The 13,073-nt window shown below is 39.5% G+C and overlaps 1 protein-coding gene across 2 annotated transcripts in view; it reads left to right on the plus strand.

Annotated features, from left to right (window-relative positions):
• Positions 1-979: 979 nt before the first annotated feature.
• nol9 (nucleolar protein 9) overlaps positions 980-13,073 on the plus strand; it is a 49,538-nt gene continuing 37,444 nt past the window's right edge. Inside the window, exon 1 of one of the 2 annotated variants that reach the window (XM_028807395.2) lies at positions 980-1,106. The gene's annotated coding sequence lies outside the window, so the exon portion shown is untranslated. The remainder of the gene's footprint in view (positions 1,107-13,073) is intronic. The other variant, XM_051930427.1, reaches the window with a different exon arrangement.

The following is a 13,073-nucleotide window of genomic DNA, read 5'->3' on the forward strand; positions in this document are numbered from 1 at the left end:
AGAATAAATGTCAGGTAATATTTATGCATTAATTCAGCACTGTTATGCAAATTCAGTTATCCATAACATTGACTGCCTTTATTCTTTGACGACTTGTTGGGCTCCATGCCTGTGGCCATACGTTAAGATGGCCCTGCCTATTGATATACTTTTTATTATATGGGTGTTGTTTCCTGCACAAACCTTGGTCCAAACATGACCTAAAAATTAGGGCCAACAATAGAGGGGGACCACAAAAAACTCATCATCTTACATTACTAGATGAGATGAGTCGAGCGGTTCTTCATATATGGGGTGCTATTAAGATATATGTACCCCGTGATATTCAGTGTCCCTTCTGATTTAGCGCAGGCGCACTAAGGAAGGAGCAAATGGGGGGATGTAGAAACTTAAGTGATATCAAAGCGTTCATATGCGATTCTTATGAACACAAAAGACCACCTAATTAAATTACATTAATTAAAGGTAAAATAATTCACTTCGTGTAAAACTGGTTGGAACAAAAATCTGCAGCCATATGAGGCTTCACGCTTGAGTTTGAGAGCCACTGGAGTGTATTGTGGGTACCGTAATAAGTCTGCGTCATTTACTACACTTTTCAGACTATTGAGAATTTATTAAGGATGCTTTCTCTAATTATTATCAAAACTTCTACAAATAATAATTGTCACTCCCCAACAACTAGCAGTTAGTTAACGTGTCCTTCAGTACGCTAACATGCTCGATTTCCACCATTGTCCCTCCAGCCTGCCACGATGAACTCTCGGTTAGTTGCTGTTCGTCCGACTCTGCCCATCCCGTCTACTTAGCCTCACTTGATCAAATGTAGTATTTGACCCTAGAGATAACAGCGGAAGAAAAGTAGCGAGACGGATCTTAAAATACTGCAATATTATACATGACATTGTTCGTATAAAAAAGCTATTACAACGTCTCTGTTTCGTTCAGTGAACCCTTGGTTAGTTTCTGGTCGTCTCACTAGACGCTCACGTGGGCTGCAGTGCTTGTCTTGCGCGCGCAACTCCGACTGCGTGCCTGCGCTCCTCCTCCTCTCCTTCTTCTTCATCTTTTATTTTTATTTGCAGGCATCGACTGTATCTGAGAAGGTGAGTGATGTTTACCCAAAAAAGTGACGAACAGCATTTTTGTGTAGTTTTCTTGCACCATACTCCTCGTCTTTTAACTGAAACCCTTAATACAAAGCGGAAAATACCGGAATGGACCTCCGGGTTTATTTCTATCCACCACACCACTGGGAGATATACAGAAGATATTTTGAAAACTGCGACTTGATCTTCATGAGTAGCGTTGAACTGCTGAGATAAATGATTTCCCGTTTTCTGGTACTTTATGTAGCTGGTCTGCAGTTGCTCCGGTTTTAGTTTTAGTTTTAGTTTTTCGTCGCTTTACATTATCTTTCTTATACACCATCTCTTCTGATGGCCTCGTTGGCTTTTAGAGTTAAAAATAATTTTAAAAGTATTTTTGTTTTCTGTTTGGTACCCGTTAGCAGATTTATAAACAGTAAGTACAAGTTTACATTTTCCCTGGAGAGTTTTGTTGTGCGACATTTACATGTAATTTAAGTTTTCATCTTGATTTTAACGTTGCTTGATTTGACAATTGCATTGTGTTGCTTGCTGATATCTCTGAAATGTGCTGAAAAGTAGTTATAGCAGTATAATAATAAATGGGCAACTGAGTTGTTTTTTTTTTTTTTTAAATTAGACATCTTTGTACTTTTTAGGGAAGGTCCTCCGTCATATTGATCACCCAGTTTGTCGTGAGCAGATGATTGTAACCTGGAATACGCCAATCAGTTTATCAGATTTGTCAACAGGGCCTCTGGAGATGTTGAGGACACCCTGAAGGCTCAGAAGCAACCACAGGTTGCCAATGGCTTGGAGGTCTAGCTCGGGCACGCGCCACATGGCCCAGGCCAGTTTGGGATTGCCTGACAATGTAACCACGCTGTCATTGTGATTCGGGAGAACATTAGAGTGTGTATTTAAAAAGAACGAGGGAAAATGTGTTCATAGTCCGAGACCAATTTTGGACTACCAGACAATCTAACCACCCTGTCATGTGGAAAGCTGTTAAGTTTTTTGTTAGTCCACTAGGCAGTTCTTCAGATATTGTATAATTTCAAAAAAGATGTAGTGCAGTTTGAGTTAGTAACACAACAATAAAAGTTCCTAAAAGCTGCACGTTATTTTTGCCGACCTGCTTACCCCCCTTCATCGACTAAAAATTATAAATGTGTTTTCAATCTCTCTCTCTCTCTCTCTCTCTCTCTCTCTCTCTCTCTCTCTCTCTCTCTAATGGTCTCTCTTATCACACTTAGGCGCATTTAAATGTGAACTAGCCTTTCTTTCCAATGAGAAGTTAAAGTAGCAAAATTCAGCACATTTATGGTTGTCTCTTAAACAGTCTGGTTACACATCTTATTTCTCTAGGGAATCCAATTACAAATATTAGATAAGCGAATAAGGGTTATCTGATTAGCCAGCCTTGTGCCTATATTGTAACTTCAGAATTTATGTATGGTACTATAGGAAGGCTGAAATGTTACAGATGTCTTGAGCCTAGACGTCTGAACTTTTGGGTGTTAGGTTTTCTCATGTGTTGGCATTAATCACCGCAGCTTATAAAATATTATTGTACCACAGATGTAAAAGAGTTCTAAAAAAAGTCTATTTAAGGACAAGCATTGCTACATAGCCAAAAATGTACTTAAGTAAATGTATCTGCCATGTAAACTACTCCAGCAACATGAAGAAAATGTATGATCTGAAAATATTACTCAAATAAAAATATGATTTATTAAATTAGTAAATATCCTAAAATATATATGCTGTGCTTTGGAAGGCAGAAGCAATACAATAGATTTTATTTATCAAAAGCCATACTAATGTGATATATACACATAAACACACTTTCAGATACAAAAGTGTGCTGCTTATCACAATCACATTTCAAGCAAATGCAAATTAAGTAATCAAATCATGCATAAATATCAGTTAACAATTTAGTTTGTAGCTATCAATTGTAAACCACCATTTAAGACTGCAAAGACTTAATTGGTGAGGAAAAAAAAGCTTAGTTTCACAAATTAAAGTTTTGCAGTTGTAGAAGAAATGAAAGTGGCATTTACATCCAAAGAGCAAAAGGCTTTTGAATCATGTTGACATTAGGTAAGGAGAAGAGGCACAACACCAACATGCAGAAGCAAATTTTAAAAACTCACATTCAAGTGGTTGTGCTGCGCTCCCTCTGCTACATGAAAGTATTGAATAAGAAAAAAATGTGTACATTTGATGCAGAAAGTTTCTTAAAAAAAAAAAGGTAATTGATCGTTGCTGTGCTGAAGTACAGTACTTAATGTGTACAGGTACTGTAATATTTTGTCAATTGTTACTTGAAATATGTTCTTAGACAAATACAACACTGTGTGTCACCTGTTGGTTATGTGCAGTGTCAAATTAAAATCGATTGTAAGAGAATGCAGTTGTTGCAGGTGCCAAGTACGCCTCACTCTTAAGCGTTATGCACTGAAACGTTGTTTTCAAGATGGTCTTGTCTGCTGTTAGACCTTATACTTTCAGACAACTGGACTCTAATTTGATCACAACAATAAAATTAATTTTAACAGACTTAAGGGCACTGTAACCTAATAATATTGTTACATTTTGACGGAAACGAGCAGTTCAGTTTACTATAGTGGAAAAAAACATTAGTTGTAGCTGACCTGCCAATCATTCAACCTTCAAAAAAAGGCCAGAAGCATTGATGGCTGTATGTTTTATATCAGTAAAATGAGTGCAGTAGACAATTAAAATTCTATCATTATCACTAGATTAAAGTAGTTTAAGTTAGTTACTAGTATGTTGTTTTAAGGCCATTACATGTATCTAAATAAACTGCTCAAAAAATTAAAGGAACACTTTGAAAATACATCAGATCTCAATAGGAAAAAAATCATGCTGGATATCTATACTGAAATGGACTGGGTAATGTGTTAGGAATGAAAGGATGGCACATTGTTTGATGGAAATGACAATTATCAACCTACAGAGGGCTGAATTCAAAGACACCCCGAAAATCAAAGTGAAAAAATGATCCGGCAGGCTAGTTCATTATGCCGAAATTTCATTGCAGCAACTCAAAATTGTACTCGGTAGTTTGTATGGCCCCCACGTGCTTGTATGTATGCCTGACAATGGGGGTGGGGGGGGGGGATGCTCCTAATGAGACAATGGATGGTGTCCTGGGGGATCTCCTCCCATATCTGGACCAGGGCATCACTGAGCTCCTGGACAGTCTGTGGTGCAACCTGGCGGCGTTGGATGGATTGAAACATAATGTCCCAGAGGTCTTCTATTGGATTTAGGTCAGGCGAGCATTGGGGCCAGTCAATGGTATCAGTTCCTTCATCCTCCAGAAACTCTGCGTACTCTCGCCACATGAGGCCGGGCATTGTCGTGCACCAGGAGGAATCCAGGACCCACTGCACCAGCATAGGCTCTGACAATGGGTCCAAGGATTTCATCCCGATACCTAATGGCAGTCAAGGTGCTGTTGTCTAGCCTGTAGAGGTCTGTGCGTCTCTCCATGGATATGCCTCCCCAGACCGTCACTGACCCACCACTAAACCAGTCATGCTGAACAATGTTACAGGCAGCATAACGTTCTCCATGGCTTCTCCAGACCTTTTCACGTCTGTCACATGTGCTAAGGGTCAACCTGCTTTCATCTGCGAAAAGCACAGGGTGCCAATGGTGGACTTGCCAATTCTGTATTCTATGGCAAATGCCAATCGAGCTCTACGGTGCCGGGCAGTGAGCACAGGGCCCACTAGAGGACATTGGGCCCTCAGGCCACCCTCATGAAGTCTTTCTGATTGTTTGGTCAGAGACATTCACACCAGTGGCTTGCTGGTGGTCATTTTGTAGTGCTCTGGCAGTGCTCATCCTGTTCCTCCATGCCCAATGGAGCAGATACCGGTCCTGCTGATGGGTTAAGGACCTTCTATGGCCCTGTCCAGCTCCCCTAGAGTAACTGCCTGTCTCCTGGAATCACCTCCATGCCCTTGAGACTGTGTTGGGAGACACAGCAGACTTCTTGGCAATGGCACGTATTGATGTGCCATCCTGGAGAAGCTGGACTACCTGTGCAACCTCTGTAGGGTCCAGGTATCACCTCATGCTACTAGTAGTGACACTGACCGTAGCCAAATGCTAAACTAGTGAAAAACAGTCAGAAAGATGAGGAGGGAAAAATGGCGGTGGCCTCCATCTATTAAACCATTCCTGTTTTGGGGGTCATCTCATTGTTGCCCCTCTTGTGCACCTGTTAATTTCATTAACACCAAAGCAGCTGAAACTGATTAACAATGCCCTGTGCTACTTAACTGACCAGATCAATAGCTCAGAAGTTTCATTAACTTGATGCTGTACTCTCATTCAAAAGTGTTCCTTTAATTTTTTTGAGCAGCATATAAAACAATAATTTATAACGTTTTGTATTTATATTTATAGAGTCAATAATTAGAATATATGAAAGTGTTTAGTGGTAGAGTTTTGTATTTTTAAATATAATATTCACTATCTTAGTACAGAATAATTGTGAGTCTGTATCAGTACAAAAATTTATAAAATATTTTTGCACTTTGATACTGGTAATTAAAACAATGAACAACATTTAAATATATATGCATTTATCTTTTCAAAACATTTGTATCCTTAATTGTGCAATAGTTTTTAGCATTAAAATATGCAATTAATTTCGGAGTTTTTTAATACCTTGATTTTAAGTTATTAATATGCAGTGTTTTTTCTTTCCTGTCTTAAACTATATAATGCACACAGTATAAACCCCTTGGATTTAAACTGTCAATTACTTTGTCAAAAGTTATATATTTCAGTGCAGATTACTTCATGGCTAGAATTGCTGAACATGGTATATGATGATTAATTTATGGAAAAGTATAAGTAGTTTTTGGCTTTTGAACTGTAAGAGCACCAGTTTTAATTAATGGTAATGGGCTGTCTCGTCTTTTCCTCTCACTACTGCAACTAACAGATTCAGCTTTTGTTTACGTAATATACATCCATCATTCTTATAATTTTACTGCAGTGTCTTTCAAATACCAATAAATTATGTTTTTTATCATTAATACTTTACTATTTTTAAATACCCTGCTAGTTTAAAAAAAAAAAAAATCTGCTTTCTTACATGTGTGTTTGTAAGTTAGAATATATTATGTATGTATGAACTCTTCCTCAAATTCCACATTTTTTGGGAGGCAGTTTACACCGTATAATTAAGATGGTTTGTTTTATTCCAGGCGTACATTATTCAATTTTTAGAAATTGTGGGCAAGTGTCTACTCACTGTACACAACAGAGTCGCTGGTAGTATATGTGGTCAAAACTGTATGAATCTGTTTGGTCCAATTGACATGCTGTAAGGTGGGTGTTCAGACTATAGATATACAGTGCATCCGGAAAGTATTCACAGCGCATCACTTTTTCCACATTTTGTTATGTTACAGCCTTATTCCAAAATGGTTTAAATTCATTTTTTTCCTCAAAATTCTACATACAACACCCCATAATGATAACGTGAAAAAAGTTTATTTGAGGTTTTTGGAAATTTATTAAAAATAAAAAAAAACTGAGAAATCACATGTACATAAGTATTCACAGCCTTTGCTCAATACTTTGTCGATGCACCTTTGGCAGCAATTACAGCCTCAAGTCTTTTTGAATATGATGCCACAAGCTTGGCACACCTATCCTTGGTCAGTTTCGCCCATTCCTCTTTGCAGCACCCCTCAAGCTCCATCAGGTTGGATGGGAAGCGTTGGTGCACAGCCATTTTAAGATCTCTCCAGAGATGTTCAATCGGATTCAAGTCTGGGCTCTGGCTGGGCCACTCAAGGACATTCACAGAGTTCTCCTGAAGCCACTCCTTTGATATTTCGGCTGTGTGCTTAGGGTCGTTGTCCTGCTGAAAGATGAACCGTCGCCCCAGTCTGAGGTCAAGAGCGCTCTGGAGCAGGTTTTCATCCAGGATGTCTCTGTACATTGCTACAGTCATCTTTCCCTTTATCCTGACTAGTCTCCCAGTCCCTGCCGCTGAAAAACATCCCCACAGCATGATGCTGCCACCACCATACTTCACTGTAGGGATGGTATTGGCCTGGTGATGAGCGGTGCCTGGTTTCCTCCAAACGTGACGCCTGGCATTCACACCAAAGAGTTCAATCTTTGTCTCATCAGACCAGAGAATTTTCTTTCTCATGGTCTGAGAGTCCTACAGGTGCCTTTTGGCAAACTCCAGGCGGGCTGCCATGTGCCTTTTACTAAGGAGTGGCTTCCGTCTGGCCACTCTACCATACAGGCCTGATTGGTGGATTGCTGCAGAGATGGTTGTCCTTCTGGACAACTTCTCTCCACAGAGGACCTCTGGAGCACTGACAGAGTGACCATTGGGTTCGTGGTCACCTCCCTGACTAAGGCCCTTCTCCCCCGATCGATCAGTTTAGATGGCCGGCCAGCTCTAGGAAGAGTCCTGGGGCCTCATGTATAACGCCGTGCGTAGAACTCACACTATAACATGGCGTAAGCACAAAAGCGGGATTGTGCGTACGCACAGAAAAATCCAGATGCAGGAATCTGTGCGCACGTAAACTTTCACGTTCTTCCACTACATAAATCCCGATCGGCGTGAAAAGTAACGCACGTGCACGCGCCTTCTGTCCCACCCCAACTCCTCCCAGAATTACGCCTCTTTGAATATGCAAATCAATATAAATAGCCTTCTGTGAAAAGACAATGGGGGAAAATATAAGAATTTCAGCGAATACTAAGTGGAGGCAAAGGAAAAACGTACTATTTGTTGGTTTAAACAGTGGTATAATCAACAAAAGGAAGTTGATCGAGTGACATAGTGTCGGAGAAACTCGAAAGCTCAAATTCACAAAGTCGCACAGTGCCCGAAATAAAAAAGAAATCACATATCAAAGTCGCCGTGAAAAGGCAAGTCGTAGCCCACCGTCTGAGTGTCATATGAAAGCTTATTATGGTACAGAGAAAAAAATAGGCACACAGTGGGAAAAAAGCACGAAATGTCAACTTTAATCTCGAAATTTCCACTTTAATCACGTAGTTTATTTTGCCATTAAAGTAGAACATCATAAACTTCATCTTAAAATCGTTTATTTTACTAGTTTCTCAAGTAGCACGTTAAATGCTTTGTTCTGTATTTGATCTTCTGTGTGTAAATCACTACGTGCTTCCGTTCTTTCTCTTTCTCCGACAGGACACAGAATCCATTGCATTCGTGATATTACAGCTCTCTGAATAATTAAAATACTGAGATGTATACGTGATATCTTTTTCATGATGATAGGAATGAAAGCATGTTATTAAACATGGGAACACGGTGGCGCAGTGATTGTTCATATCTCACACAAGAGGCTTGCTGCGCCATGTACAACCTTCAATGAAATAATTTATCACAGAAGTACTGTCTCTTTCAAACGTACTTACCCCAAATTCCTGTCCTTACTTTTCTCTCTCCAAATACCCAATCGCCACACAATCAGCTCTGTAATAGACGTGAAGCCATCTGTAAGCTTAGAACGCCGATTTTCAGAACTTTTAAAGAACATTGAAATATCTTCGTAGTACATGTTTAATTTTTCTATCCGTCTATCCTTCCAGTGTCGCGTCAGCACCAGCAATAATGCAGCGCAAGGCAGGAGCTATCTGTGAACTAGCTAGCGCTGCGGCACCGTGTCCTCACATGTTTAATTATTAACAATACTGATTATTTAAATGAAGTTAAAGTTTTAGCTGTATAATATAATCAACATATTTTGCTGCATTTCATCTTAAAAATGATATAGTCATCATACGTATGTAAATACGCGCTTTATAAAGTGGCGCAGGTTGTGCAATATTATAACTGTAGTGCAAGTTTACAGTGAGGTGATTGTACTTATAAGTAAACAGTTCTACAAGGAGCACTTGATGGACTGATTGAGTGCGTTTAGAGTTCTTGGGATGAAACTTTTTCTAAACCGCGAAGTCCGTACTGGGAAGTTTCTAAAGCGTTTTTCCATGGCTGAGTCAGCGTCTGCTTCATGCTGTGTACCGATATTTCTCTTTCCGATCAGCTACTGCTGTGATTCCCCACTCAGATACAGTGATATAAATACTCCGAGTGGTGCAGTGAGAGTAATATGGAAAAAGATGATCTGCTGTGGCAACACCTAACGGGAGCAGCTGAAAAAAGAAGAAGTGCAGTCAGAGTAACAACGCTAAAGCAGTTACGGTATTTGTAATACTATGGCTATTCCCTGGACCATTATATTGCTGCAGGTTAATTACAATCAGATGCATTACACTAATAAACAATATGCAGTTAGTTTCAGTGGATTTATAAAGCCGCGTCAGGAATGTGGATCTAAGAAAGACCACACAGGAACAGTATCACTGCTTTGACGCTGGGTGCCGCCAGTCTGCAAAACCGAGAGGAGAAATTGCGTACGCCAAGGTATGAGCTACCGTGGAAATGTGCGTGGCTTTACGCCAAGTTTAGGTTTTATACATCGCGATTTGAGCATGGAAACATTCGTACGCAACATTTCTGTGCGTACGCACCGTTTATACATGAGGCCCCTGGTGGTTTCGAACTTCTTCCACTTACGGATGATGGAGGCCACTGTGCTCATTGGGACCTTCAAAGCAGCAGAAATTTTTCTGTAACCTTCCCCAGATTTGTGCCTCGAGACAATCCTGTCTCGGAGGTCTACAGACAATTCCTTTGACTTCATGCTTGGTTTGTGCTCTGACATGAACTGTCAACAGTGGGACCTTATATAGACAGGTGTGTGCCTTTCCAAATCATGTCCAACCAACTGAATTTACCACAGGTGGACTCCAATTAAGCTGCAGAAACATCTCAAGGATGATCAGGGGAAACAGGATGCACCTGAGCTCAATTTTGAACTTCATGGCAAAGGCTGTGAATCCTTATGTACATGTGCTTTCTCAATTTTTTTATTTTTAATAAATTTGCAAAAACCTCAAGTAAAATTTTTTCACGTTGTCATTATGGGGTGTTGTGTGTAGAATTCTGAGGAAAAAAAATGAATTTAATCCATTTTGGAATAAGGCTGTAACATAACAAAATGTGGAAAAAGTGATGCGCTGTGAATACTTTCCGAATGCACTGTACATGGCTCCGACAGACAGTTTTGCCCATTCAAAAAAAATGATGGCCGAATATTTCTCAGAATGTCAACAAACAAATGAGCCTTGTTACTGGCTTTTGCTGTTCTGTGCCTGAAAATACCAAGAAAAGAAAAAAACGTTACTGGATACATGGATGTTTGAGACACTGACAATACAGCCTGACTATTTTTCAGAAAGAATTAAGAGGTATGTAGTCTATGTAATTCACAGGTGTGTGTGTTTATTTCAGGTTCTTCCAGTAAAGGTTTCCTAAGATGCTTTTTATCATTGTCCATTTAGTTGTATGTGCGTTGCTATATACAGATATGGGCAAATTTGTTGGTACCCTTGCAACTCATGGAAAAAGTGCTGTTTGCCTCATGAAAAGTGATTAAATGAAAAACAGTTGTCCCATGCATATCTGCATGCCTTTGATAGGTCATTGAGTAAAGCAAAGCAAATTTGAAAAGAGATGAAGTATTGCTTATTCTACAAAGATAGTTTTAAAATGGCTTGGACACATTTGTTGGTACACCTAGAAAACATCATAAGTAACTGAATTAAAGTGATTTCTCAAACTAGCTGTTTTCTTTAATTAGTATCACACATCTCCTATCGTATAGTCAGTCATTCAGCCTAGTTAAACGGAGAAAGGTAGTTACTCTGCTGTTTGGTATCTTCGTGTGTCTAACACAAAACAAGGACCAGAGAAAGCAAAGGAGAGAGTTGTCTGAAGAGATCAGAAAGAAAATAATAGACAAGCATGTTAAAGGCAAAAGTTATAAGTCCATCTCCAAGCAGTTTGTTGTTCCTGTGATAACGGTTGCAAATACTATTAAGATGTTTAACATTCATGGGACTGTAGCCAAACTCCCTGGATGCGAAGGAAACCTACCCCAGAATGGGCAGATGGATAGTGAGAATGGTAGACAAAAAGCCAAGGATAACTTCCAAAGAGGTACAAGCTGAACTCCAAGGTCAAGGTCCATCATTGTCTGATTGCACCATTTCTCAGTTTTAGAAGGAATGGAAGAAGACTAAGGAGACTCCACTGTTGAAAGAAAAACATAAAAAAAGCCAGACTGAAATTTGCTGAAATGCATATTGACAAGCCACAATGCTTTTGGAAAGGTGTCCTTTGGACAGATAAGGCAAAACTGGAGCTTTATGGCAAGTCACATCATCTTCACAGACAAAAAAAATGACGATTTCAAAGAAAAGAACCTATCGAGTGTGAAAAATAAAGGAGCCTCAGTTATGTTTTGGGCTGCTTTGATGGGTCTGGCACAGGGTGCTTTGATTCTCTGCAGAAAACAATGAAATCTCAAGACTACAGGGACATTCTGAAGTGAAAAGTACTGCCCAGCGTCAGAAGGCTCTGTCTGAAATAAAAAATCTGAAAATGAGCATGACAACTGAAATTCACAGTGTACGATATACTGTGATTAATGTACAACAAAATTTTATAGCAACATCAGAAAATCTGGTCCTGAGACTGCTCACACTACAAAACAGCCGACTGATTTCTTACACAACAGAGATTCTTCTGCTTTTTTACGACAACCCAACCGTAAAATGCAATTGAGTATTGCAACCTCTGTGTCTCTCTCTCTCTCTCTCTCATATATATATATATATATATATATATATATATATATATATATATATATATATATATAAGAGAGAGAGAACTACTTAAGAGATTTAGATTGGGTTTCTTTGTATAACTTTCTTAAACACTCCCATTTGATTTTGCGTCTTCTCTCATCACACTAAGAATCATAGTTTTCTTGCAGGAGTGATATATTTGCAGTAATCTAAGACAAAGGCTGCGATCCGAGGGGAGGGGGAAGCTTGACGTCAGGAGTAAGGAGCTGGGTAGGGCCCACCTCACTGTCCTGTTTCACTACTATGCAGGCGGAGCTGCAGGCGAAGGCTAGCACTGTATAACGTTGAGATTCTGGCCGATTCAGAAAATCAGTCGGCTACTGTAAATCGGGCTTAAAATCATGCCAGATTCACAGTGTTTACCTGGCATTTTGTTCTTGAGACTGAACGGCTCTATCAAGTGTGACTAGGGCTGTCCAGTCTCTACTTTATAAAGAGTACTACTGCTGCTGCCAGTATAATGAGGGCTTTTCACCACATCCTCCATTGCACAGTTATCTCCAGAAGACATAGTCATTGCCAGGCGGGGGTCTTTAACAGTGCACATATTTGCTGGCCAGTACACTGGACCATTATACTGTGATATACTGAGATGCACCCACTTAGACAACTGTAAAGAACTCAATGGCCATTGCTTTATTCAATAAAAGTGTGCCAAGAAAATATACCCCACACCCAGGGCTGTGGAGTCGGTAGATACATTTTTCGGCTCCGACTCTGACTTATTAGTTTCCGGTACTTCTGACTCCGACTCCTATGTATTTAATATGCTAATTTATTTTCCATTTTGATGGAAGGAAGGAAACATACATATCATTTAACCACAGAACTACTGGCTAGGAAGCTGACTCTCTACCGTATTCGCCAGTTAAACAAATGACAAAAAAATAATAATAAGGTTTTATTTATTGTTTTTATCAAGTGGCTATAAAGTAGTAGCATGCATAAAAATCAGGAACAGGAACTTTACCAGTTCAAACAATTTAAACCACATTCTTTGGTAGTTTGAAAACAAAAATACAGCTTAACTACATGGGGAAAAAAACAGTTTATATATTAAACTTGAAATACAGTTGTAGAGTAGAATAGCTGTTAAATGCAATCCAAAATGAACTCAATGCAGTGTTCTAAGAAACAGGATTTCTTCTGCCAGGTCCTCTT

Source organism: Erpetoichthys calabaricus, chromosome 8, assembly GCF_900747795.2.
Source record: "Erpetoichthys calabaricus chromosome 8, fErpCal1.3, whole genome shotgun sequence".
In the NCBI taxonomy this organism is placed as follows: Eukaryota; Metazoa; Chordata; class Cladistia; order Polypteriformes; family Polypteridae; genus Erpetoichthys; species Erpetoichthys calabaricus.